The following is a 26,362-nucleotide window of genomic DNA, read 5'->3' as shown; positions in this document are numbered from 1 at the left end:
AAATCTGTCAACATTAGAAGGACGAGAGGACACTACACACCAAAGAGGGAGCAGCCTTGCCTGAGCAACAAAAAGCCCCAGTGAAGAGAAAGCTGTGCTGGGAAACAAACTCAGCTGGGAGAGCTCAACAGGGAACCCAATTAAATATATACATGTGTGTGCGTGTGTACATGAAACTAATTAAGAGCTTTCAGTATTGTCTCAAAGTCAAGATCATCCATATCACCAAACTAAAAAACCAAAGCAAAACACAAATTACTAATGTATTTCCCCATTCTATACTAGCAGGAAGCAAGCTGCTGAAAGAACGGCTGAAAAAGTCAATACCTTGGCTGCACTTTGAAAACACTTTAATCTTTTAGTTTGATGTTCAGCTTGCCAAGTAGGGGAGGTCCTGCTGTTATTTAAACATAAAAGAGAACCAGCCACATCATAAATAGGGTATTAGTACCTTACAGCTGAAATACAGTGAAGTCACCAGCCACAACATGGTTAGTGTGTTTTGGTAGGTGATACTTCTGAAACAGCTTCATCACTTAAAAGCAAAGATATTTTAATGACCTATACAAATTTATCTTTCAATACCTCAAAGACAACAAAGAAAAACTACCTGAGCAAAATCAGGCAACACAAGTACCAATTTAAGTGCAATATTCATATAGGGATTTACAGGGTCTTTCTGACAGAAGAACCTAGTTTGTTCACAAACAACAGAGCAGGGTTTTCCAGGAGAGTTGTGCGTGGCTAATAAACACCATTAATCTGACAGAGCTGGCAAACATCAGACAGCAGGGCTGCTCTACCAGAGACTGCTGCATAAACCAGCTCCCTCACTGACAAATGAAGCCAATTCAACATCAGTTCACCCTGGGACCCAAGCACACGCTCAACTCAGCCCCATAACCAAAAGAGAACACAGTTCACTAGTGGCATCTCCAACCTAGGCAAGACTCTTTTATTTCTTCCATATGTTCTCTGATTCTAAGTATAGTTCCATTAAAAATCATCAGCCTCCTCATCATTGGAGAAGATGTTAATTATGAATTCCAAAACACAGCAATTTTTTTCCTGTAAGCAAAGCCCTTCTACCAACTTTATGAAAATCAGAAATAAAGAAAAAGCCACAAAGAAACAGTGATCAGCAAATCTAAAGATAAGATCATAGAAACACACCCTACTGCCCTGGGGAAAAAAAAGATATCCAATTCCATTAATGGGCTGGAATGTAATAGGGAAAGATGACACCAGAGAAAGAGACAAGCAACAAAAACTTCAGTTGCTGAAGTCCATCACTTCTCCTCATCTTCCCTCTCTCACTTCAAGTAAAATCAAGAGGATATCCATGACATCCAGTAGCAGACACAGAAATCTGACACCTGAAAGCAACACAGAACTCCAGCAAATCCCCAAGGCAGCAAGGGAAGCCTGTCTTTTCCTAGTCCCTGGAGAGATCTCACCTCTGTCCATGTCCTTTAACTCCACTACTGCCTGGTTCTGTTTTACACTTTGGATTATTACCTCATAAAAGAGACGAAGAAAAAGTGAGCAAAATCATTTCCTAAGTCAGGAAAATAAGAGTTACCTTTTAAAAAAAACCCAGGTACAGCTCAAATAAAGGTCTAAACTCTGTTACAGTATACCTTTGTTTACAAATGAGGGATTTAACAAAAGTTTTGTGGGTGCAATAGCTTAGCAAGACACCTCTTATGTTTGTCTGATAAATAATGCAAGGAGCTATCTTCCCTTTTTAGCAGTATCACTTAACAGATGCCGACTGGATTTCTACGTCTGTCTAACAGTGCAACACAAATACAGCACACCTCTGAATTGTATCAACATACAGATCTGCACAACAGATTTCACATTTTCCAAACCTACCCTTTATAAAAGACTTTGGCCTCAACAATGCCCCTTCAATTAATGTCTTTACTGTCTTACAAGTGATGCAATTCAGATCAAGAATTATTCTTCAACAAAACCACATTAGCCTCAAATCAATAGTGCATATTCTTTACTCCTCTTAGTTTAATCATGCTTAAGAATTCATACCCGTTTTGCACACTTGCTAAGTTTTTCTCGTAAGCCCTGACATAATGTCACTTTAAATATTTCAAAACTTTCCACTGTACATACAAAAAAAAAAAAAAAAAATTAGCAATGTGGAACAACAAAAACATGGCTATTTCTTTCCCCTCTCTCTCCCAGCTATGGCATTCACAAGCAAAACCAGAAGAAATTAAAACAGTTCCAACTGCTGGCTGGTCCCTGACAGTTTTAGACCCCTCTTCTTACCCAACCCACGTCCCTGAATACCAGCTTATCCACAGCTACAGAAATACCTCTTTGAAGATAAATTAAATTGCCTTATCTGAAACATGAACAAGGTCCTAATTGAAGGAACCTTCCCAGCACTAAGACAGCTTCAGAAAAGAGTCAAGACTGACTTTTCAGAAGTATTAAAGGCAAGTCACAGCATGAAATACAGTTCAAATTCAGTCATCACACAGACCCTATCCACATTAAAAAAAAAAAAAAGCCAACGAGTTAATTAACTGCAAGGGCAAGTCATTACATGCAGGCACTGAGGAAGCTGCACACAAGCAGGTCCTGGAGCACTCCATCTGCTTTCCTGCCATTCCTCAAAAGTAAAGAAATACTGTACCTCAAAAGTGGCTTTTTTCACTTCATATTGCTTTAATGTGCCTTCAGCTTTGTAAAACACTGGACCTCTGGCACCCATCTCCAGTGAAAACTTGTCATCCTGCCTTTTTGTTTCACCTCCTGACTACTATTTGGTTAACATCATTTTCCTGTCCAAATTCCTTTAAAATTATTCCAGGTGGATACTTAACCACTTTTGGCAGTAGAGCTGAACAATCTCCACAAATAAAATCATCTTTTGCCAGAATACCTACAGCTACTTAAGGGTTTAAAAGATAATCAAAGAATCATAGTTTCACACTGAGATTAGATTTGCTTCTGCTACCTTCCTTTGTCCAATGTAACACAATAAGTACTTATTTAAAGCACCATTAAAAACTTAGCAAGGCATATCAGGAGGAATACCAAAATCTATTATCAAAGAGCGACCTGGCAAAATCTGTACAAAATAAATCCGAAATAGGCCCAGCCTAGGAGGAAAAAAAAATCCCCAAAGGAGGATTATAAGAAATTATGTATCATCAACAGAGCAAACAACCAGCAATGGATGGCAAGCAAAGCAATATTCAAACACAAAGTAGCAAAACTACTTCTACCACAGAGGGACATTTGGTATTACATAAATAACACACAAGACAGTTTCCTAGGAAACCACACACCTGACACCCTCAGTGAATGACATATTAAAAGGTAATAATAATAAAGCCTTATAGCTAGGTAATGTTTAACCTTATTTTATCTTGAGGCAGACCTGCAAGGGCCAGGTTTTACTCACCCTAACAAATGCCTCAGGTTTCAGGCTGCTTACTGTCCACCACACTCATGTCTCTCAGAAGCAGAGGGTTCATGTGTAGCTAAGAAGAAATTCTGCTAATACTTCAGTAATTTTGCATTCTGAGCTGCAGAAAATAATTGCAAATCACTTCAACTGCATGGAAGGACTGAACTCAATGGATTCTACTCTTATCCACTATTTTTTTTCCGAAATGCCTGTTGGCATGTTTCTGTAGAAGTCTGATCAATAATAATATCAAAATTATTTAGAGGTACTTACCAGTGAAGCCTGATGACTAATGCCTAAACAAACCGGTCAGTCTAAAAGTACATGACTAATATTCTAAAAATAAACGAGATAGCTGCCACTACTCAGGTAGACTTACCAATAAAGCACATGGGAAAAGTGGCTGTTGGCAGAGTGGTCTGGACCTGCCAGCAACAGCAGCACTGCTCAGGTGCCCTTTAACCACACAGGGAAAGTTAAGGACACGACCGTGGGAGAGGAAGTACAACAATTGTGAGTCATCCACGTAACCATGTGCTTTATCAATACACTTCATAATATTAAAGTTACTAATTAGTGACAGCACAAAACAGTGTTGCAGTAATGGGAGAGTGAACGGCTTGAATCTTTGGACCTTTTACTGATCTGGCACTTACAACTTACGTGCATTTTGAAATCCACAACAAACATATAGGAAACTATGCAGTGCTAACCGCATTCTCACACCTCACATCTGCTAAGTGCAGATGCTGCTTTTGGAATCCCCAAAATATTTCACAGACTTCTGGATATGATCAGCTATATTACCAAGTTACCACCAACATCCTCACTCTCAACTCACTTCACCAGCCTACTGGTAAAAGATGCAACAATGGCAGAGTTTAGCACTATGCAAAAGGAACTTTCAGAAGTGCCACAAGGATCCTAAAGTGCCTCAAAATTTTCTGCATAAAATCTGAAATAAAGTTTATTCCAAGCTCCCAGACTTGCACACCCACCCAGGGAGACAGGTCTTGTTTGAGCCACTTTTGATTTCAGCTCATTCATGGCAACTTGCTTTTATACTTGCCAATCATCTCCACCACTAATCCTGTTCCTTTCTCTGCCACAAGATTTTGTACAGCTGAAGTGAACAGTTTGGGGGAACTATCAAACTGAAAAACAAGGCAAGGAGGGGGAGAAGCCTTATTTCTTAGCTGGGTACTGCATTATCTATTTCTGCCAATACAGGGTGAAAAGTGAGCAGTCAATAAATAAGCTGCCTCACTACACATGGGGTCCCAACCTAATTCAATTACAAACCAACTTAGATTAGTTACAACTAGGGAGGACCTCAAAGTTATCAAGCAAGCAACAGAAATTCAGAGCAATTAGAAGATCACACAAACAACCTGGCAATAAAACAAGTGGACTAGAAACAATCATTTACAGAGTTCATAATTTTGAGTTTCAAACAGAACTCACAAGTCCACGTGTGCTTACACACCTCCTCAGACAAATTCATCTAAGAAGCTAATAAAGAAAAACAGTAATTTGAGAAAAACGATAATTTTCACTGGAGGCTTCTGCCTGCCTACACATTAATTTGAAAAGGATGTATCACAGCAGAAAATGTGTTTTGTACTAGTCCTGTTTATTCACTTATTGGTCTGAGTCCAGTCACTCTGTGACACTATATCACTAATTCCAAATCTAAATGAAAATATAATACTATACTCTAGACAATTACCCCAAACCCTGGGCACATTAATAATGTGATAAAAGCAATCCAATTTACAAACTGCATTAAGATCACTTTTTTCAGGATCCCTGCCAGTTTTATGTAGCCACTATTATCTAAGAAATACACCTTCAGCTTCTGAAAAAGATCAATACCCTTCTTCCCCAGCACAATCAATCTGAGCCCATTTCAATGAGAGCAGATTCCAGAGTCTCCAAGCTGTACCTTAATGAATAATGAGGCAGGCACAAATCAAACAGCTTTTAATGCCACACTACTACAGCAATGGTCAGAGCATGGACAGCCAGACCTAGGTCACTTCAGACTTAATTGATTGCTGCCAATAGCACAGCTCCATTAAGGAGGAAAAGAGGTGACACATACATATCCCAAACCCTAAGTGCCACTGAGGCAGCTCCAAACCAGCAAAACCTTCTGTACCACATTCTGCATCCAAATCACTTTAAAACAGAATTACAGCTTGAGAGCCAGGGTATCTCAAGCTTCTCCTCTGCAAACCCTGTTATCCATTTCTTCTCTGAGCACTTCAGCCCTCAGACAGCTGACGAACACACAGGACAAGCAGTGTAAGTCAAGAGATTGCTGAGCTCCAGGAAATTAATAAATTGGGCCAACCCCTTTTTGGCAGAGGAGCTCACAGCAAGCTCGACAATCAATTTCCCTCACTGGCAGTTTTGCTTATGCCTTGGCCATGCTGGTTTCAACTCTTGAACTGACCCAGGCTTGTTATACTTCCTTACTTGCACTAAGAACTACAGTACTATCTAAAAACCATAGGAGGAAGGCCAAAGACAACTTCCAGTCAAACTTTCCAAGTCTAAGCAGTAGAGGAGGGGTCTCAGCCTTCCAAAGACTGAAAAAAACTGATTTTATTGCTTCAATATGATTGCTAAGAACAAGTAATAAACGTGAGTCACCAGAGGGCACTAACACTTCTACCAAATGGCAAATGCAGCCCTTCAATTAGGGAGGCTGATAATTACATCCACATCATCATGTATATTTTATCTGGATTGAACTTCAGCCAGCTTGTTCTAATCCATGTTCAAATCTCAACTACATACTGATGAGGCACTGAGCTACATTAACTGTTGTGGTCACACTTGAAACACATGGAAGAGACACCCAGTCTCCTCAGACAAACCAGGGAAAATAGTGCAGGCACATGTTCACACACAATCTCAAGCCTACAGAATGTATGTATACCTCTAAATACAAATGAAATTCTCAAACAGGCATGGAGAATAAGCCACAAGTCCTGCATCCCAAAGAAACAGAATAAATAACTATTCTTAAGAGTTCGAATCAAGATCTATCCTATCATAGGAGACTGCAAGCAACATCTGCCTGCAAAAGAGAAAAGGGAAAGGTTTCCCCGTGACCATCAAGCAGCAACAGATGAGTTGCTCTCTCAAGTCTGGCATCAAATCATCTGCCATGTTACAGCCTTAATCTTTAACAAAGGAGGCTGCTCTTTACCACTGAGAAACAGGCAGGTTTTTAAACCACAGAAATGATGCTCAGGAGGGGCTGATAAGTGAGTTTCTTGATATTCCGACCAAGCAGCTCTAGAGCTTCTCTATGCCAGCCCAAGGTGCACACTGCAGCACAGCCAGGGAGTTTCTGGGGCAGGAAACCTTGACTTGTTGATACAGTTGATACTAAGAGCCAAAACACACCTAAACAGTGCAGATCTATAGAAGTAAGGGCAAAGCCTCCAGGCTCTGCAAGGTACACTGCTGCTTCTTTTCCCAGTTTTACCTAAACAGTCATATTTGTAGTCAGGACTGCAGGACAACAAAGACACGGGAAGAGAAAGGGAATCCTATCCTTATGGAAACACACACCTTATGCACTGAGCCGTTGTTTGTCTGTGCTGAAGTTACTGACACGTTAAAAAGTTACAGTGACAATAAGGCTGGAGTAGGAAGCACTCTGTGAGCAAACTCAGGGGATCTCCATGGGTTCAAGAAAGACGCCACTTGTGCTATATGACAGTCTACAACCCGTGTGGAAGCCCCTGGGGAGTTCTGAAAACACCAGCTGTGAGTGTACTAGAGCGGCACACCTCAGAGCAGTGAGTCCAAGAGAATAAAGATCAGCCTTATGTGCAGGTCAGGAACACCGAATTTTAAAGTACTTCGTGGTGACTCACTAGACTTGCCAGCGTTTTATTTGCTGTACTACAAAATTTACTCAACAGGTCCCATTTTCAAGACAAACTCTCCTATAAACTGAAGCACTGACTGGGAACAGACTCCCTTAGCCACAAGCTGGTTCAACATCCATCATTTCTGCCATTCTAACCTCGGAGCCACAGCAAGCAGCTCCAGTGTTCACAACACACCACAATGTGTGATACACCCTCCCTGTTTCGGACTCCAGGCCAGCCTGTCCCTGTTCCCTCACTTCACACATCCCCTCCTCAATGCTCAGAGCCAGCGTTGGGAGCCCTTCTTACACACCTCACCCTGCCTTGCTCCAGCTCTCACCTTGGATGGCCCTTTCCTGCTGGGCAGAAGGCTGGCTGGGACCAGCCTGCCCACAGCCAGGACTCCAATGCCATTCTCCTTATCCTACAAGGTTTGTATGGATCTTTGTAAAGGAAAAAGAGTTGCAGTCACACATCCACATGTTCCAGGGGACTGAGCATACAGAGAATGTACTTAAAACGCCCAACATTAAGACACACTCGCTCCAGCAGTCTTTTAAAGTGATTAATTCATAAACAGACAAAACACGAAGCCCACAAAGCTTCTGTTCATGCAGTAACTATGACACACACACTTACATTAAAAGATGATTCCTACTGCAGCAGTTCCAGGTATTTAAATGCAGAGGTTTTTAACAGAAATGTTTCCTCATTATTTTGAAAATACAATTCCAAGTCTGTTTTCTAACAAGAGCTGTAAATCAACATTTAGAAGATAAATATATCATGCCTTTGGAGGCTTATACTTAGAAAAAATGCAACCAATTACACTCCCCACCCCTAAAGGATATTTTCAACTCAGCTTTAGTTATTGAATGAAAGGAGGAGCTCCAATGACTCAGCTTCAAGCAAATATAAAGGAAAAGATTAACCCCTAATCTCAATGAAAAAAACAGTGGAACAAACTGATTAAGATGGAGGTGTGGCTTGTCAATTCAAATCTTTTAATATTCAAACATATCAAGCAGAACATTAGCACACTGTGACTGCATTACTTTTCTGTATAAACACAAAAAAACTTCAAAAATCAAAATTAACACAAGTAGTTAAAGTTAGCTCTATATCTTCATTCTTGTTCCTTAGTGCTGAGCAGCATAAAGATCAATAAAACATCAAAATATTGGCATTTTTAATCCACAGTCACCAGGCAAGACAGAAGTGTGAATAGGAAAAGACCTCTCCAAAATTCTGCAGGAAAACCCCTACATTTCTACAGGAAAAAAATCCCAAAAAACAAACAAAACCCACTGGTGAGTTAACAGAACAACCTCAGGAAGGGGGTTTCCTTGGAGGGGATGCATTGTCTCCATTGGACTGAGTTAAACATTCCTTATTAAAATGTGGCAAAATAAATTACAAGGTAGAATATTTCACAAGGGGTGTCACAGACACCAAGGGACTGCTGTACCTCCTCCACGTGAATTCACAAGTGCTTGTCCCCATCTCAGCCATGCCACACCGGCATCTCAGTGCACAACACACCCCCAGCTGCGCTGGGAGGAATGTTTAATTCCAGACTAGCCCGAGTGTTCCTTACAAGCAGCCCAAATTCTAAACACAGATGTCACCAGAGGGCACCCTATCAATTCCAATGACCCAGCTTTAGCCGACTTCTGAGCAGGACTGCAGAAAACCTCTGAGCAGGGATGTGCAGAGGCTCTGCAAAGCAGGATTAGGTCTGCTTCTGCAATAAATTCCCTTAAAAAGAAACAACAAAAAAAAAAGCCACCAGTGAAATAAAATTAAAAGGAATTTACTTATATAGACCAGAAATGTAAAATATCTTCCAGAGTAATCAGAGACATTGCTAGGAAAAAAAAATGACAATTATCAATTTCTGTACAATGTTATGCTGGGACACTTGATGGTGCCAACTCAGTCCAGCTGCTTTGGCACCCATGTGGATCATATCAACTCCCAAAGGCAGGGTCCAAGGCAGTACAGCTCATGCAGAGGTGCTAATGAAGTCCTCTGGCTCTGCTATCAGATACTACACCTTACAATAACACATTAAAAAAAATGCATGAGCACTTTTCAAGCTTTGGTCCATCTATTATTTCTAATGCCTTGTTAAGAGTTAATGTTTTAAAACAAACACTGAGGAGGTTGAAGTTCATTAAATAAAATTATGCACAACCAGTAGAACATGCAATTATATAGGTTTATATACCAAAAAGGGTCTCAAATCACTAGTTCGCACGAATATGATGTTATACACATTTTGTTTAGAAATAAACACCACCATAGAACAACTAAAATGAAGTCAGCTGCAGAAGCAAGCAGTGATAAGAGAAAAAGAGGAAATAATCATTGTGCATCCCATATTTTCCAATCCTGAGAAAACCTGAAAAGCTGTAGGCCTATCAAACATGTGATTGCCTGGTTATCCACAGATCTCATTTGAAAAGAAATGGTCTCCACCTCTTCTAGCTATCTGTGATTGCAGAGCTCCTTAATTCAGCAGAGGCACAGAAGGAGGGGTGCTGGAATAAGACCCGTGCAAAAGCACCTTTTTTCAGCAGAGGGATCTCTCCAATAGTGTCAGTATGGGAAACAACCTGCAAACAGATATACACGTCCATGGAATTTCACCAGGCCTGTAACTACTGTTAAACCCACAGGGCAAGTTACTCCAAGCTATTACCTGTCATCACCACTCATCGTGATTTGAAATACATCTCCAGAATTGCTTTTCCAGCATCTGCTACAAGAAGAGAAATAATACTAAACACGCCTCATGTCTAATAAGCACATCCTATTTATCCATCCTCTAAAGCAGACTCCCGTCTACTGGAAGGTAACATGCTCTGAAATTACCCTGGTTGACATGAAAGTGGTGAGACGTGGTGTTCATCCCCTGCTTACTGCCACTGTCCACGTTGCCCCTCGTGTCCTCACCCCTGGGCACTGCCTTCCTTGTCCCTCGTGTCCTCACCCCTGGGCACTGCCTTCCTTGTCCCTCGTGTCCTCACCCCTGGGCACTGCCTTCCTTGTCCCTCGTGTCCTCACCCCTGGGCACTGCCTTCCTTGTCCCTCGTGTCCTCACCCCTGGGCACTGCCTTCCTTGTCCCTCGTGTCCTCACCCCTGGGCACTGCCCTGCCCCTCGTGTCCTCACCCCTGGGCACTGCCTTCCCTGCCCCTCGTGTCCTCACCCCTGGGCACTGCCCTGCCCCGCGTTCCTCATCCCCGGGCACTGCCCTGCCCCTCGTGTCCTCACCCCTGGGCACTGCCCTGCCCCTCGTGTCCTCACCCCTGGGCGCTGCCCTGCCCCTGTGCCCCGCTCCCTGGGCCCATCCCTGGGGCAGGAGCGATGGATAGCGGTATCTCGCCGCCACAGCCCCCGCTCCGCCCGGCCGGCCTCGGCCCCCGCGGTGCCCCACGCGGCTCTGCCCGGCCCCACGCACCGACACCCCCGTCCCCGAGGGCTCCTCAGACAGCAAAGGTGGGGTGTCCACGTTAGAACCCACTCTTCAGCCCCGCAGGCGGGCATCGGGGGGCCGAACATCTCTCCCCGAGCCCCGCACGCGTCCGTCCCACAGCCAGGCTGGCGGCCCGCCGCGCACACACCGGAGACGGGGGCTCCGCTCCCCGCCGCCCCCGTGCCAGGAGGAGGAGGAGGAGGAGGAGAGCAGAGGGCGGCAGGTGGGCGGCGGAGCCCCGGGGGGGCCGGGACCCTCCCCGGATCTGGGAGGGGACGGAGCGCCTCCAATCCCCGACCGGCAACAGCCCTGCAAGGCCCGGCGTGCGAGCCGGGGTGAAGCCTCCTTTCTTCTCTCCTCCTCCTCCTCCTCTGAGGAGCCGGACAATGAGCCCCGCGGAGGCGGGCGCCGGCTCCCTCCTCCTCCTCCTCCTCCTCCTCCTCCTCCCCGCCGCGACAGCGCAGCTCACCTGCGAGAGGGGGGATGGATGGCGGTGTGGCGGCCGCTCGGAGGTGCTGGCGGAGGGGCTGCGGTGTGTGCGCGGCTCCGTGCGCGCCCCCGGCTCGGCAGGCGCGGGGCGGCCGCGGCCACACTCCCCCACACTCACACTCTCACACACACACACGGGCTGGGGGGGGCGGCCGCCCCGCCCGCGCATGCGCGCAGAGACCCCCCCGAGCCGCCTCCGCCCGGCGCCGCGCGCGGGCCGCGCACGCGCCGCCTCAGCGCCGCCCCTCCCGCCCCCGAGCCGCCGCTGAGGGCGGGATCTCCGCCGGGTCCCTGAGGGTGGGAGAGATCCCCGGCGGGTCCGACCTGTGACCGACACCGCCGCGTCAAACAGACCCGGGTACTCCGTGCCGCGTCCCGAAACACCTGCAGGGACGGTGACTCCGCCGCCTCCCTGGGCAGCCCGTTGCAGTGTCGAAGTACAGAATCCTGGTATTGTTACGGTTGGAAGGGAGCTGTGGACGTTATCTAGTCCAACCCCCCTGCCCAGGCAGGGTCACCTGGAGCAGGTGACACAAGAACGCGTCCAGGCGGGTTTGGAATGTCTCCCAAGAGGGGGACTCCACGCCCTCCCTTGGGCAGCTGTTGCAGTGCTCTGCCGCCCTCACTGCGAAGTTAATTTACATTTACATTTTCACCCTTTCCGTGGAGGAATTCCTCCTGCTGTCCGACCTAAACCTCTCCTGGCGCAGTTTAGGGCCGTTCCCTCTCGTCCTGTCCCGTGTTCCCTGGGAGCAGAGGCCGGCTCCCACCTGGCCACACCCTCCTGTCAGGGCGCTGTGGAGAGCGGGAAGATCCCTCCTGAGCCTCCTTTAATCCATGCTAAGCTCTCCGTGAGGCGCCGCTCCCTAAAGAGCGAAAAGACAACGGGGGCAAGGGAAGTAATAAAAAAAAACCAACTAACTATTGCATTGCTATGAACTCTGTTCTGAAGGGATGCAGTGCAGTGACTTTTATGATTTCCTTCTCTGCTCCCACAGTCGTTAGGGAATAATTAGCTCAGGGGAGGAAAGCAAGGCCTTCAAAGTGTTCGCAACATTTCTGGAGTGAAAGGCCTCAGAAAACCACAAAGTTCTGCAAGAGTTGCCCTACAGTCGCCAGAGCTGTCAGTGCTACTGTCGCGGGGACAGGAGTCAGCATCAGCACCTTCCCATCCACAGCCCCAGCCAGGCAAGTTCCAGCCCCACAGTGAGTTATTGTAATAATTAATAGCTACCATTTATACGTATTCTGAATGCTTTGAAAGCAATGCCTAATCTCATTAAATTGTCAATTGACTAGTTTTCTTCCTGTCGTGGCATTAAGACAGTCACTGCTTCCTTCACATCCATAGGAGATGGAGTTGGTAATTTGTTCCTGTACTGGAACCACTGCCATTGGATCTACGGCCACCTGCTATGGCTTTTAATGAAATATAGAGCCACCTGCTATGCAGAATGTCTGATTTTTAATAGGCTTGCAGACTGGTGAGGATACAGGTGCCATGATCCAGATTAAACAAGTCCAGCAGGCTGGAAAGAGGGTACCAGCTTTTAAATCTGTGACAGGAAAATAAAGCTGGAAGGATCTGTGAAACTATCGGCACAAGTTTGAAAATTAGCAAAGAATAGCATTGCTTTTAGATACAGTGCCATTTCCCCAATTTTAATAAAGCTTTGTGCCTAGAAAGAGAACATTGTTTCCTCTTGGGGGCTTTTGTTTGTTTATTTGGGTTTTTTTGTTTGGTTGGTTTTTTGCCATGGTAATCTGGCACAGTATCAAATACATTCTGAACCAGAATAAATGAAAGGAAAATAAAATGCCAGATGCCATCCTGCTGCAAGGTTTTCACCAGGTGAATCAGTAGATGGAAAGGATGTTTCACCAGATTTGGAAACACAACAATTTGTAATACAGAAATAAGAAAATATTACAGAATTGTTAAGGTTGAAAAAGAGCTCTAAAATAATCAAGGTATAAGAGAAATGAAAAAGTAGTAAAAACACCTCAGCAATGGGATATTTCTTTGTAAGCTATTCTCCTTCACTAAAGCAGGAGACAAACCACTTTTTCTTGTAAAGCAAGCTTAGGGGTGTATATATAGGTTAGGTGACAATTTTTCAAAGTTATTTTACAATCCTCTCACTAAATGCGTCCAGGAAAACTGCTTTGTGAGGAAAAAAGCAATGGCATAGACCAAAAACTAACAGAGATTGAACAGGAGAAGTGTAGTCATTCATAATCATGGTGAAAATCCAAAACAGTAAGGTGGTTTTCATTTGTTTGTAAATACCCTTAAATTAATCGAGTAAAAGGAGACAACATTTGTAGGAGACACAACATTACTCCAAATTTTGGGGCAGTTTGTGAAGATACTTGGAGTGTGTGGAAAGAAAATATAGTGACATTCAATATTGATAAATAATGATCAGTACAATGCAGTGGATACTGGAGGAAAGAATTTTGAGGAGGCATCACAGAGGGGGTCTAAACCAAAGGAAATAGCTTCAGAAATGCTCAGGCATCCTAGGCAGTGCTTCACTAGAAATGTCTTCTCATTTTATGAACACAGTCATGCACACAACACATCAAGAGACGAAATGAGAAAACAAGAAAATGTTGTCTGTCTTGCCATCATTTCATATTAAAAAGTTTTACAGGATGAGCAGGCAGGAGAATGTACATTAGACTGTGAAACTGAGATGCCCAATTCCACTTAAGTTTTACACCAGAGCCCCACGTTTAGCTGCTTTTCACCTCTGATTCCAGAATCTTTTTTAAGAAACCACCTTCCAATACTCACTTGCTAATGCTATACACATTGCCGATGCTCCTTATTTTTTTATAGGTACAGATCTTCCCCATTTTCCTAAATATTCCATTTAAAATACATTATTAGTTGAGGGTTGCAGCTGTCCTGTTAGATATTCAAATCACAGGAAGCAGTGAAAAGAGGAAATAATAGATGAAAGTATGTGGCAAAGTAGTCGGTTATAATGAAGAAAGCGGCTGTCAAAAGTGACAGGAAACTGCAGGCGGCCAAACCTGAACCAACACAGTCATGGGAATTGCTCTGAATGAACACAGCTGAAACTCTTACAGCCCACAGGTGTCTTGGGTTGCAATATGTAACCAAAAGGGTGTGTTCTGTTTGTCATCTGAAACCATTTTTGGAGGTGTTTTCTTTATCTCTTGTATAACCCATTCCTCATGACTCCAGGGGAGGGGGGCAGGTGCCTTCTGCTCATGGGCAGCTGTTCAGACCAGCTGGGGCAGTGTTCTTTATCTCTTCCACAACCCATCCTCCCTCAGGGGTATCTGCTGTTAATGGGCCATCGAGGCTCACTGCAGGGCTGATACAATTACATCATCCCATTGGGAGATGCTCTGCCCAGGGGGAGGAGCCAACCATTCCTACCTGGATAAAACCTGCCATTCAGAACACCAGGGCAGCCTGTTTTCCACTGGATTCCCAGAGGAAGGCTGGACCCATCTGACCACCACTGGACCCTTCTACAGGGTCATCTCTGCTCCAACAGAACCACATCTGTCACTCCAGGAGGACTCATTTTGGACTGCTCCCAACACCCTGACCAACAAGGTGTGGGGTTGATTCTGGCTCTGTCCGTGTTTCTAGGATTTTTTTGTTTGTTTGCTGTTTTTTTGAACTGCTACATTTGTATTTTTAATATTCCTGAGTAAAGCACTGTTATTCTTATTCCCATATCTTTGCCTGAAAGCCCCTTAATTGCAAATTTATAATAATTTGGAGGGAGCAGGTTTACATTCTCCATCCCAAGGGAAGCTCCAGCTTTCCCTGGCAGACACCTGTCTTTCCAAACCAAGACAACAGGACACCACACTTGCCATCGCCAACTTTCACCTGAGACAGCAAATTTAGGAATGGTATTTGTCTGGCTAGCTTGCAGTGTTCTGAATAAATATTTACCATGGATCTCAGAGGTTCTTTTTTGAACATACGTATCCTAGATTTTATTAGGAATGATTACTTTTATAATTCACTGCCCAACAAGCTGCATCTGCCTACGAGACTGTAACCAGCTTCACTGTCCCAAACACTCCCAACTTATAAAGGATATAACATTTCCTTTTGAAAGCAACACCTTGCATCTTCAACATAATCTACCAATTGAGAGGAGGAAGTTTATATGTCTATTTTTAATTTCACACATGAAAAGCATTTTTTCATTAGGCAACAGTAAACGTGTGCTTCCACACACAAACTGCAATATGCTTTTGCAGGAGAGGCTGTAATGGAATGTTGACATTGCAATCCAGGGCACTTGTTGATGTAAATTTTAAATCTATAAAAATACCAGCAGAGTGCATTTTACACTTTTTCATTAGCAGAAGGTAACACAAGCAGTTTAGAATAAAACATTCCTAATGTAAGTTACTTTAATGTAATCGGCTTTACTTGTGTAGATTATAATTCAAATTATTCTACACAATTTAAGAAAATAGAGAAATAGTACTTTATTAGGAGTGGACATGCCATGCTCTGGGATTAAAATTATACTTTCATATAAAATCAAAATAATTTTGCTGCCTTTCCATCCAAGCTTCCTGAGTATTGCAGAAAAGTACTCAGGAAGTACCATTTTAATCTTGTTACAAATGATTTGAAAGAGTTTGTCTTACATTTTGGCACCTAGTTAGTACTTCAGTAATTCCTAATTGTTTGGAACTAAGTAAAGTTCTTCTATCTACAATCTAGAAACAGTTATTATAATAAAAAGTCATCAGTTAAAATCAGTTTGATATAAGGTGTCCCAACTGGATGTCTGCTAAAGTATCGAGTTCCCTAAGGAATGAGAATATAGTAAAAAGTTTTATTTTATTTATATAACCTGTAAATGCTATTTTCTATTCTTACTCTTTGACTAAGTTATTCCATGAGTCTGACTGCACTTAATTCACACAAGTATGTCAAGGTGAGAAACACTAAAGAAGTGCAAAATATTGCTACATTTACTTGTCAACTTATGAGAAGAAAATTGTGTAATTTTTTTGTTGAAACAGTATAATCATTTCTCACAATTGCAGCACAGTTGTGGTTACCTAGCACCTTAATTCTGTTATTTCCTGATTTTAGAGTGTTTACCTATACAGGTCCTTTATAAATGAAGTGCCATTAATATTAATTGTTCAATTAATATCCAGGTTCTAGTGAGGTGCACAGTCTGTGACAATTACACCTACATACTCTACTTTTTGATCCGTGATCTTCTGTGATGTCCTTGCCTTCATTACAGGGGAAAATAGGAGTCAGAACTGGATAAATAGAACACTGCTGTAACCATCTTCCTCTTTCCTTTTGGAGGATTTTTTTGCTTAATACATAATACACATATATTAGCTCCTACCCCTTACGTGCTTCCTGCTTCAATCATAACAAAATGAAATTTTCAGTCCATTCAGGTAAACTTGAAACCAAGCATAAAATATTTTAATTTGTTAAAATGTCTGTACCAGAGAAATCTGGTTCAAATAAACCCTATGTGTTAAGAGTTTAGAGCTGGAGAAGAAAAACGTTACTAAGAATGCTATGCTGAAGAGTAGATGGACGTTTCACAGCTCCTCTCACTCACTGTGTTCAATTGATGTGCTAATATTTGCTCCCAAAAGTGTTGTGATTAACGCTAGAACACCTCCTTAGGCTTTCACCTCTGCTTGTCGCTCATTTCCGGCAAAGATCAAGTGATGAGTTGGAATTAGATCAACACAAGAGCAGTCTGAACCGGCTTGGAGTTTTTCTTGATGTTTAAAATTCACTACTTTAAAAAGAGTGTATCCAAGCAGCAGCTTCTGAATTCGCCCAAGCATACATGTAAATATACATAAATTTACATGTAAAGTGAGAATATACACGCACAGCCGCTTTAAGGGACTTCCTCTTTGTGTTTGTAAAACATTGTTTTCCCAAGGTCAGTAAAGGCCTTTCCACACGTCTCAGCAGCGAGGAAGCTGCACACAGATAACAGCTTATTTCCTCGCTGTCTCTCACGCAACCTATGGATTTTTCCACAGAAAGAGAATGCTGTTCTTTACTGTGCTTGCCTTCCCACGCTGCAGATGTAGGGAACTCAGGACCGTGCTTTCTGTTTGAGCCGTTTGCGACACGGACGCTGCTGGCAGCGCCGGGGAGGGAGCCAGAGGCAAAGCCTGGATTGGCAGCACAGAGGCTGAATGCAGATATCCTTCTTTTCCTGCTCTCCTGGTGCCTCACCAGAGACAGCACATCACTATTGGTAAAGTGCTTAAAAGGAAGAAAGCACCATTTTTTATGTCCTATAAATATCTACCTACACATTTTCCATAAAGGATGGAGATGCTGGGATGCCTACATGATTTATGCACAGTATGGAAGTAGCACAAACATGATGATTTACAACAGGTTTTAATGACCATCTGAAGGGGAAAGATACCAAATATGGTCAACAGCAACTGTTAATTGAAACAAGTCATATTTCATCTATGTAAACAAAGTAATGATCACGTCTGCCACAAGATTTCAAGAGATTTATCTTCCAGGCTCCCTAATATGGTTACATCTGTCCTCTGCTTAAATCCTATGTTCTTGCCATCTGCTCCTATGCACTTCTTTTCACCCTCAAGCAGTGATTAAACAACTATCTGAAAAAAAAAAAAAAAAAAGTATTTTTCAAAATCTGACCAAAATGTTTAATAACTGGGAAAAAACTGGAAAACCAAACCCACAACCCCTTTAGCTCTCAATTGTTTTCTGTGGTTGGGAATGTTACTAGTGAGAAGCTCAGCTGAAGTTTCCAGGAATCTTTACATCTCACTGTACAACAGGAAACACTGCACCCATAGATTCAAATAGTTTTGTTACGGAGTGTAATGAATTTGGAGCAGATTAAACTACCATAAAGTTAATCAGTCAAATTGTCATTGAGAGGTAATATTATATGGGGACATCAGGGAGCATTTTGCTTTGAAAAGAAGGAAACTTCCTAGAATTCTTTATTTGCGCTGCGGGAAGCCTTGATAGTTGTGTTCCTTTGAGATGTGCTTTGTACTTACCTCTCCTTGTCCAAACATGGAGGAACAGAAAGGACAGAGCCACAGCTCGCTCTCTTTTCTATGTGAGGGGAACCAAAGAAGAGGAATTTCACATATACTGTGCTCCTGCCTTCTGGGCAAGACTGCAGCCTGTTGGTCTCCATGTGGGACACATTAATTAGGGGAGCACTTTAAATCTGCATCCACCACCCTCTGTAGCCATGGAATGGTCAGTTCATAATCCATCTCTGGGTGTTTATTTGGAGCCTTGAAATCCTTGAAAGGTATTAGAGATGCACTGAGCATCTTCTTATGGGAGAGGTTTGATGCAATGACAATGCTGTCATGCTAAAAGATTGCCTCATCCCTTCTCTAGGAGTTTTGTCAAACTTTATTTTATTTTCTTGGGCTGTTGCTTTCTCCTATATAGAAGCAATTATGGATATCACCTAATCATTTCCTTGAGCTTCATAGGAAGTAACTGTACTTGATACCTTTGCTTTTCAGCCTTTGCTCCTTTGGCTGGTTTGCTCTGCTGCTCCTATCCCCTACCTTTATAATTATTACTGCTTGCAAAGATGGGAAACTGGAATGTTTTGTACTGTTTGTAAAACACTGTGAAGTATTTTCAGAAATAATGCATATCGAAGCAAATTTACCAGGGCTTTTTTATCCACAGGTAATAATCCCTGTCTGAAAATCTAGGCCTGTCATTTCTACTGGGATAAATGCGTGCAGCTCCATCAAAGGCTTTGCCATGCAGTACTTGGAGGGCTTTGCCATGAAAGATGTAGAGAGTCAGGCAGTTCAGCTTTAGATTTAATAAACACCATTGCTTAAATTACTAAGATAGACAAACTACATTTTTTTACAGCCAGCATTTTTAGAACAACTTATGCAATTGTCTTGGGAATACCTTTGGGATAAGCAGAGCAGCAAGCCATCATCTGCTGTAGTCTGTGCATCTTGTCTGTAAGTTTGAGCTGCTGGTAATCCCTGTGGTACCATGCTGCTTCATGCCCCAGGGCTTTGCTGGGAGTTGGAATTAGGTGTATGTTGTTTTTTAGGTGGATGGATGATGTTTTGCTCCATACCTGCCTCAGTGTAAGTTAGAAGGCCAAATTATAGTGATGTCTTAGATATTTACTGTTGTTAGATGTTTACTATTGTTAGTTATTTACTATTGTTAGATCCTTACCTATTAATAAATACCTCTTATTAGTGGATATTTAGAATAGATACTCAACAAGGTATAGGCCTTTTTAAGCCTCTAAAGGGGGGAAATTATGCCTTAAGTTTTAGCTTTCATATTTTTCAGATTCTGTGCTGCCTAGGTGTGTAGTTCTGAGCTTCACAGTAAGTGTTAGTCAGTTCTCTTCACAGGGTAGGTAGACAAAACAAATCCTTTTCCTGCTGGAGACCAAGGACAATCCTTACAAGTTTCAGGCCCAAAAAAAGCATAAACAATGCAGGGCCGAGGGGAGAGAATGAGGAGGATGGAACTTCATACCCTGAAGCTGTAACTGGACAATTAACCCAAATATGCAAGTGGCCCAAAACTTATAAAAATGTGAGACCTCATGATGGGTCAGCCATTTTGTGATCATTTGGGGTCCATCTTGGGTGCAGCCCTGCCCAGGCTCTTGTCCTGCCCAAGGTGTATCCTAAAAGCCTTTTAATAAATACCTACTTTATTCTCTAGGTCTGTCCAGTCTCTGTTCCAGGTCAGCCTTCTCAAGGCATCAATAGTATACTCAACCATTTTCAAACAAACAAAAGAAAGGTAATGCCTCAGCTACTCCAAGTACTTTGTGTTTTCCTGTGTATCTTGGGTATTGTCAGGATGATTTGGTTCAGCTACAGAGTCAGGACATTGAGAAAATGCTGAATGTTAGGACTTAGAAACACTGTTCAAGACAATTTACATTAAAAGGAAAAGACAACATTTAGGAAAACACCTGCATAAGTGTTTCTCGTCCCAAACTGAGAAATCCATGTATAAAATTAATCCAGGTTTCTAGATCCAAATTCTGTCTTAAGGCATGAAAGACTTTTCTTAACAATACAAATTCTATGGGGGAAGTAGAGAGTTTTCAAAATTTCATTTTAAATAGAAAGGATAACAAATGATATAAGGATATTTTCACATCCTTGTAACGCCCATGCTGAAAAGTCACTTCAACATTCATCAGAACAGCTTCAGATAGACGATAAAAACCACACCAACAGATAGATATATTAAAGTAAATAAATCAAGGCCTTGGGAAGCAAGGCCTATTTCTTGAGAAAAAATCATCTGACCTGTGGCATTTAGATTAAACAGTCCAGTGTTTATAAATGTAACTCAGCTGGAGATGGTTTCTGAACTTCTGAAATTTTGAAGAGATTTTTCCTGTGTACTCTGGAAAGGCTTCAAAGTACACTCAGCAAGGAAGTTTCAAAAATACAATGGCTGTACTTTAGCTGGTGTTCACCTAAAGTTTTATTGCAGTCTTATTGAGTCTGTGGCCAAACCTGATATGTATAAGCTAATTATCATTTGCATACCATCCTTTCCCATTGAGAACCTTGGAAAGATTAAAAAAGTTATTTAAATATTGAAATCTGTGTCTTACAAACCTAAACAAGATACATGCTGACTCCTTGAGAGGATAAAATCTCTGTTTCCAGAGTTTTCTTTTACTTTTCAAGACAGGACCCATCTATCATGAGGACAAGGAACCTCATCCCTGACACTGATTTGCCAATAGAGTTTCTGACAGTTCGTGGTTAATACTTTCTACAAATGTATTATAAGTAAACATTCAACACTGCTAAAATCTAAATTCATCACTTTAAAATGTCCTCTCCAGCTACTTCTGCATGCCATGTAATATCAGAAAAACCACATACCTGAGACTCAAAGGAGCATTATTACACCCTGAAAAACTAGACATTCTTTATAAATTATCCTTTGAGACCTGCAGGAGAAAATACTTTCCCACCAGTTATTCTGACATAATGTATGATTGCAGTAGTTTATTCTATACCACCACTTATGACATTGCTTTTGCCAACATGCAAACTTTTCAGCACATTATAAACAGCAACTAAAATTGGACCAATTTATTACCTTGTTCTCCCTGGAGGAGAAGGGTAAATAAACTGCATTGCTTTGTGAAGCTTTGTGTTTTAGATGTATCTCAACATACTCACAGTTTTCAGTAGAGAAGTTAAGACTGAAGAGGCACATACTGAACTTGAATCAGAAATTAGTTTTCTAACGGATCATTCTTCTGAACTTCTGCATACTGTTCAAAGAAATAGAATTTGGGAACCTCTGTCTCAATCAACAGCAGCTCAGGTGGGGTTTATGAAGATAAGAGAAATATGATATAAATTTGATTTGTTGTTGAGAGCACATTTTAGAAGATGAACTTAAAATCAAGCAATTTGCTTAATTATGGGCACATGACAATAAAATTGAATAGGATGCAAGTACTATATAATTAAACAGAGCATATGGAAAACATTAAAAATATGATAATATTTTTGAGCAATAGATCCTTAACTTAAACACTAATTTGCATTTTGCCTTCTGGCTTAAAATCCATATCAAAAAATAAAAGGGAATTATGAACAAAAATTTAAAAGAACTACAAGAGAAGATTGTAAAACAAGAGAAACTAGAAATAGTGTGTTTAAGCGCTTTGTTCTATTGATGTTACTGAAAATGAAAGACAAATTTGTTGCCTCCATTATCATCATCATCCTCCAGTGACACCAGGAGGCCAGTGCACTTGCAGGTACACATATCTGCAGGTCGTGGCAGTTTCTACTCTCTTTAGATGCATATTAATGCAACATACTTTGGCTCTGGGACTCTGTGCCAGAGAACAAATAGTTCAGCAAAGGAAACAAAGAGCTTGGAAGATTGTTTTTTTTTAATGGTTAGACACATACATGTATAATAACAATGTGCTGACAGTGCAAGCCTTACTGTTGGTGATGCTTCACAGCATAAACTGATCACTATGAGAGAAATTTTTCTCCTTTATCTATTTTACATAAAGTTCAGGTTCATTATGCCTTGGTTCTAGCATTTGGATTTTTTAGGACCAGTTATTTATAACAGATTATTAAAAAGTCAAGGTGTATCAATTTTGCTTGGAGGCAGAGGGAATAAGCATGTGCATATGTGAAATTTATGTCACTGTGTATTTGGAAAAAGAACATTAGGACAGGATCTTATAAAAAAGGTCTTCTGTCTCTCCCTTGTATCCTCTAATCCCATTTAAGTGCTTATGTTCGGTTCCCTACATGTAGGAAACATCTTTCAAGACTTTTCCATTTCAATTTAATAAATCTCTTCTGCTAGTTTCTTTCTATTAAGTAACTGGAGACAGGTATTTAAACCTGTCTGCACATGGCTGCACAATGAGCTATGAGGAAAGGCAGCAGATTGGATGGATGCTTACAGAAATGCACTGAGAAGATACTACCCAGTTCCCAGCTCTTATCTTTTGTAAGCAGAACAAAATGAGGGCAATTTGACTTTCTAGCTGGTCTACTGACCCGTGAGAATAAAGGGAATAAAAATGCCACTGTGCGATAAAACAGGCAACACTTGCAAAGCAATAACAGAATATGTATAATAGCTCAGAAAACATCCTTAGGAAAATAATTAAGTAACTTTATACTTCTCTTTTTATTAGGAAAAATATAAAGGGGGAGAACCATGAGCAGCTGTGTGGAACAGAGCTAGCTTTTCAGGAAAATACACAGGGCCAGATCTTCCCTCCTCCTTCTTCACATGTTTTCTGATCTTCAGGCCCATGGAAACATGCCAGGAAAAACTAATTGGCAGAGGACCATATTATCTCTCTGCATAGTTCCCATGTAGTGTCTCAGAGAAAGACCATGCAGCTAGGGAGCTGGCTGGAAAAGCTGCCTGCCTGGGGAAAACTGTCCTTGACTCCCACAGATCCCAGAGGATATGTCAGATTTCAGCAGAACCTCTCTCTCTTGTTGATCTGAGACAAGCTGAAGAATTCTGTCACTGGGATTTCCTTCTATAGATGAAAAGCTGGGGCTCATTCGAGCACTGGGGTTTTTCCATGGGGAAGTTTTGGCCAGAAGGATGAATGCTGATTTAAGGACAGCTCTCTTAAACCAAGCAGTACTGATGGGTCACTGATTGAATGCAAGGTCAGTAAGTCTGCAGCTGCATCAGAAATGTGGAAGAGGATTTGATCCTGGATAAATGAAACAAGGAGAGTATAAAGTCCTGGGTTGCTCCCATACAACCCACCCTCTCCCCAACCTTTCCTATTTGCAGTTTCCAGGCTCTCGATACTCAGGAATGAGGACTGATGTTGTCAAAAGTAGCTGATTCCCCACTTAATGTATTATGAACATAAAACTATGATCCAGCCTACTGATTTACACAAGAGCTATCAACCAGCCAACTTTCATTTCAGTTTCTTGTTAAATAATACATACACTTCTCCTTCATGTCCAGTGGGAAATCTCACGAAACAGGGAAAAAACCCAGTTTTTTTCTGGAGTTCATATTGATAAACTACTTAAGCTGCCTTTCTAGTTGGGGTCTGCAAGGCATATGGGAAGGTCACAGCCTTCATGTCCTCAGCCCCTCAGCTCCTCAGGGAATTTCTGCATCCCTTCCATTAAGTGTCATTGGAGCCCTGTCCCCTCCTCCATCATTTCCTGCTCCCTTTGCTCTCCAGGGCTCCTGCAGCAGGGCTCAGTGAGAAACTGTTCTGTGTGAGCTCCCTCCCATATGGCCATGTGCTAATCCCCCCTCCCACACACAGTCATGCAGAGAGGGAAGAAACTATGGATGTGGAAGAGATGCTTCCTGGAGCAGCAGTGTCTGCTATCTGCATTATGTCAGGCAATTTAAAGGTGCAAAAGAATCCTGCTGAACAGTACTGCCACTTTCTTCACCATTCTTTGCAACATCTGCAGAGCTTCGAAGTATCCTGAATGTGCAAATAAAGATATTCTTTTTTTTAGGGGGAGTCTTAGAATTGGGAGACAGCTTGCAATGATCTTTCCCCTCCACTTACAGTGCCAAGGTACTTTCCACAGTTTTTTTTAATTATTAATTCTGCTCCCTTGTCTCTTCTGATTGATCAAAAGAAAAATCAACCCTGGAAATTACTGAAGAGCAAGAGAAGATTGGAAAAAATCATTGACATTAAAATATGTGAGAGTTTTTGAGAAAGCTCTGCTCCTGCCTATTCACGTTGGAGCTCTTTTTATGTATGCAGAGCAAGGCTGTCAGGAAACAGACCATTTGTCAGGTCGGGCTGTCAGCCCAGTGCCCAGCAACTCCCTGTGCCTGCACAGGGATCTCCTGGCATTACAGCCACTGTCACATCTCATTGCCTAATGCTGGCCCTGACGCCAGCTCCTGGCTGGGAGCGTGTTCCATCAGGTTTTCACTTGGGAAACACCGAGTGCCACTGGGTGTCACCTGCCCCACTGAGCTCACCCAGCCACACCGAGAGGAACAGCAATGGAACGGTTTCTCTAGGTGGCAAATTTCCTATGCTACACAAGTCACAAGGTGTTAACACAGAGTTTTCTGTTAAGCAGAAACTCAGCATCAATGTAGAGCAAACATCCTTGAAATGTCAACAGGCATTTTAAAACTTATTTCTCAAAACCCCTTAGTGATTCCTGTGAAAGAAAGCCACAGTCTTCAAACTAGGAAAAAGGAACCTCTAAGCACATCAATAAACTCCTTTTGCTTTACCCACATCAGCAGCATGGCAGTGTGATTAAATGAAGTGAGCAACATTTTGACTCGAGAGGTCCTGGCCAGGAAATCTGAGCTTGGAGCCTCACCAGTGACAGCAAGTCACCCAAGTGATTTAGGGCCTCAACTGGCCATCAGGTGCCATCGATTGTCATCTTGCAGGTCATGGTCTCCCCCTCCCAGAGCATCCTGTTCTTCAGAGCCTCTGTTGTAATATATGCAATAGGAGGAACAAAACTGAGGAGGAGAACCCTGTATCACTAAAACCCTTTAAGAACACATAAGAAACCTTGAGTTGAACTGAGTAAATAGCAACCAGATCTCAGAGGTCACAAGAGCACCAATTTTGCAGGTGAAGCCCTTTGAAAAAGCCACTGTGCTGTTTTTAACACAGCTGTGTTCTGGCCTTTTATTCCCAGATCTCAAGCATCTCAGTGAGATTGGTAACTGTGACAAACACCTAATGCTTTTTTACTTAGGTCGAGAGTTTGGAAATACAGTAATACAATACTGAAGAGAGAAATGACTTCAGTAAAAAGCATTCTAAGCAGAACAGAAGTGTGTGACTGCCTCTCACAGAGCATAAAGAAATATACTCTAAGCTTGTGGGGTTTATGCATACATAAACTCAGTGCATGTACATTTTTAGTTACCCATTTCTATACAACTTTATGGGAAAGAAAAATACAGAACCTTTCAAACACACATTGAGAACGGGATCAGGACACGACCATCTCTAATCAAATGACAAAATCTGAACATTAGAGCAGAAAGCTGTCTGAAATAAGTTCCTCCAAGTGGGACAGGGAAAACAATGTAATTCTTAAGAAGTCAAAAGCTATGGAATCTTAATTCAAAGTAATCTTCTTTCCCATTAACTCTTTTGCAAATTACCCAAGTAATTTTCTCAATAAGTTGTCATTGATACAATTATTCTGATGATTATCCTTTGCACAAAAGGATTTCCCATAAAAATTGCTAGTGATAATTGTAACTTTTGTATTATTCAATACAGTAAAATAAATTAGAGAAGGTGGTTTCATCTAATCCATTTAATTTAAGTTTGGAACAAGGCACTTGGCTAGTTATACATTATACGTACCTTCACATAAGTAGCAGTTGATGATCTGTATTGTGGCCCTTCTGGAAGACGTCGTCATACCCAGCTCCATTTGCAGATCACTCTCTAAGCCACCAACTTTTTAAAAAAATCATTTTCAACTAGGGATTTCATGGTGCAAATAAGGGAGG

The 26,362-nt window shown here is 42.1% G+C and overlaps 1 protein-coding gene across 3 annotated transcripts in view; it reads right to left on the bottom strand.

Annotated features, from left to right (window-relative positions):
* Positions 1–11,434, bottom strand: part of RALGPS2 (Ral GEF with PH domain and SH3 binding motif 2) — a 114,394-nt gene extending 102,960 nt beyond the window's left edge. The window contains exon 1 of one of the 3 annotated variants that reach the window (XM_066324725.1): positions 11,285–11,434. The gene's annotated coding sequence lies outside the window, so the exon portion shown is untranslated. Of the gene's footprint in view, positions 1–10,800; positions 10,980–11,284 lie in introns of those variants that run through there. The other 2 variants (XM_066324724.1, XM_066324723.1) reach the window with 2 other exon arrangements.
* Between the last annotated feature and the right edge of the window lie 14,928 nt (positions 11,435–26,362).

This window comes from Sylvia atricapilla, chromosome 9 (genome assembly GCF_009819655.1).
Source record: "Sylvia atricapilla isolate bSylAtr1 chromosome 9, bSylAtr1.pri, whole genome shotgun sequence".
NCBI lineage: Eukaryota > Metazoa > Chordata > Aves > Passeriformes > Sylviidae > Sylvia > Sylvia atricapilla.
This window is presented reverse-complemented; position numbering and strand designations above follow the sequence as displayed.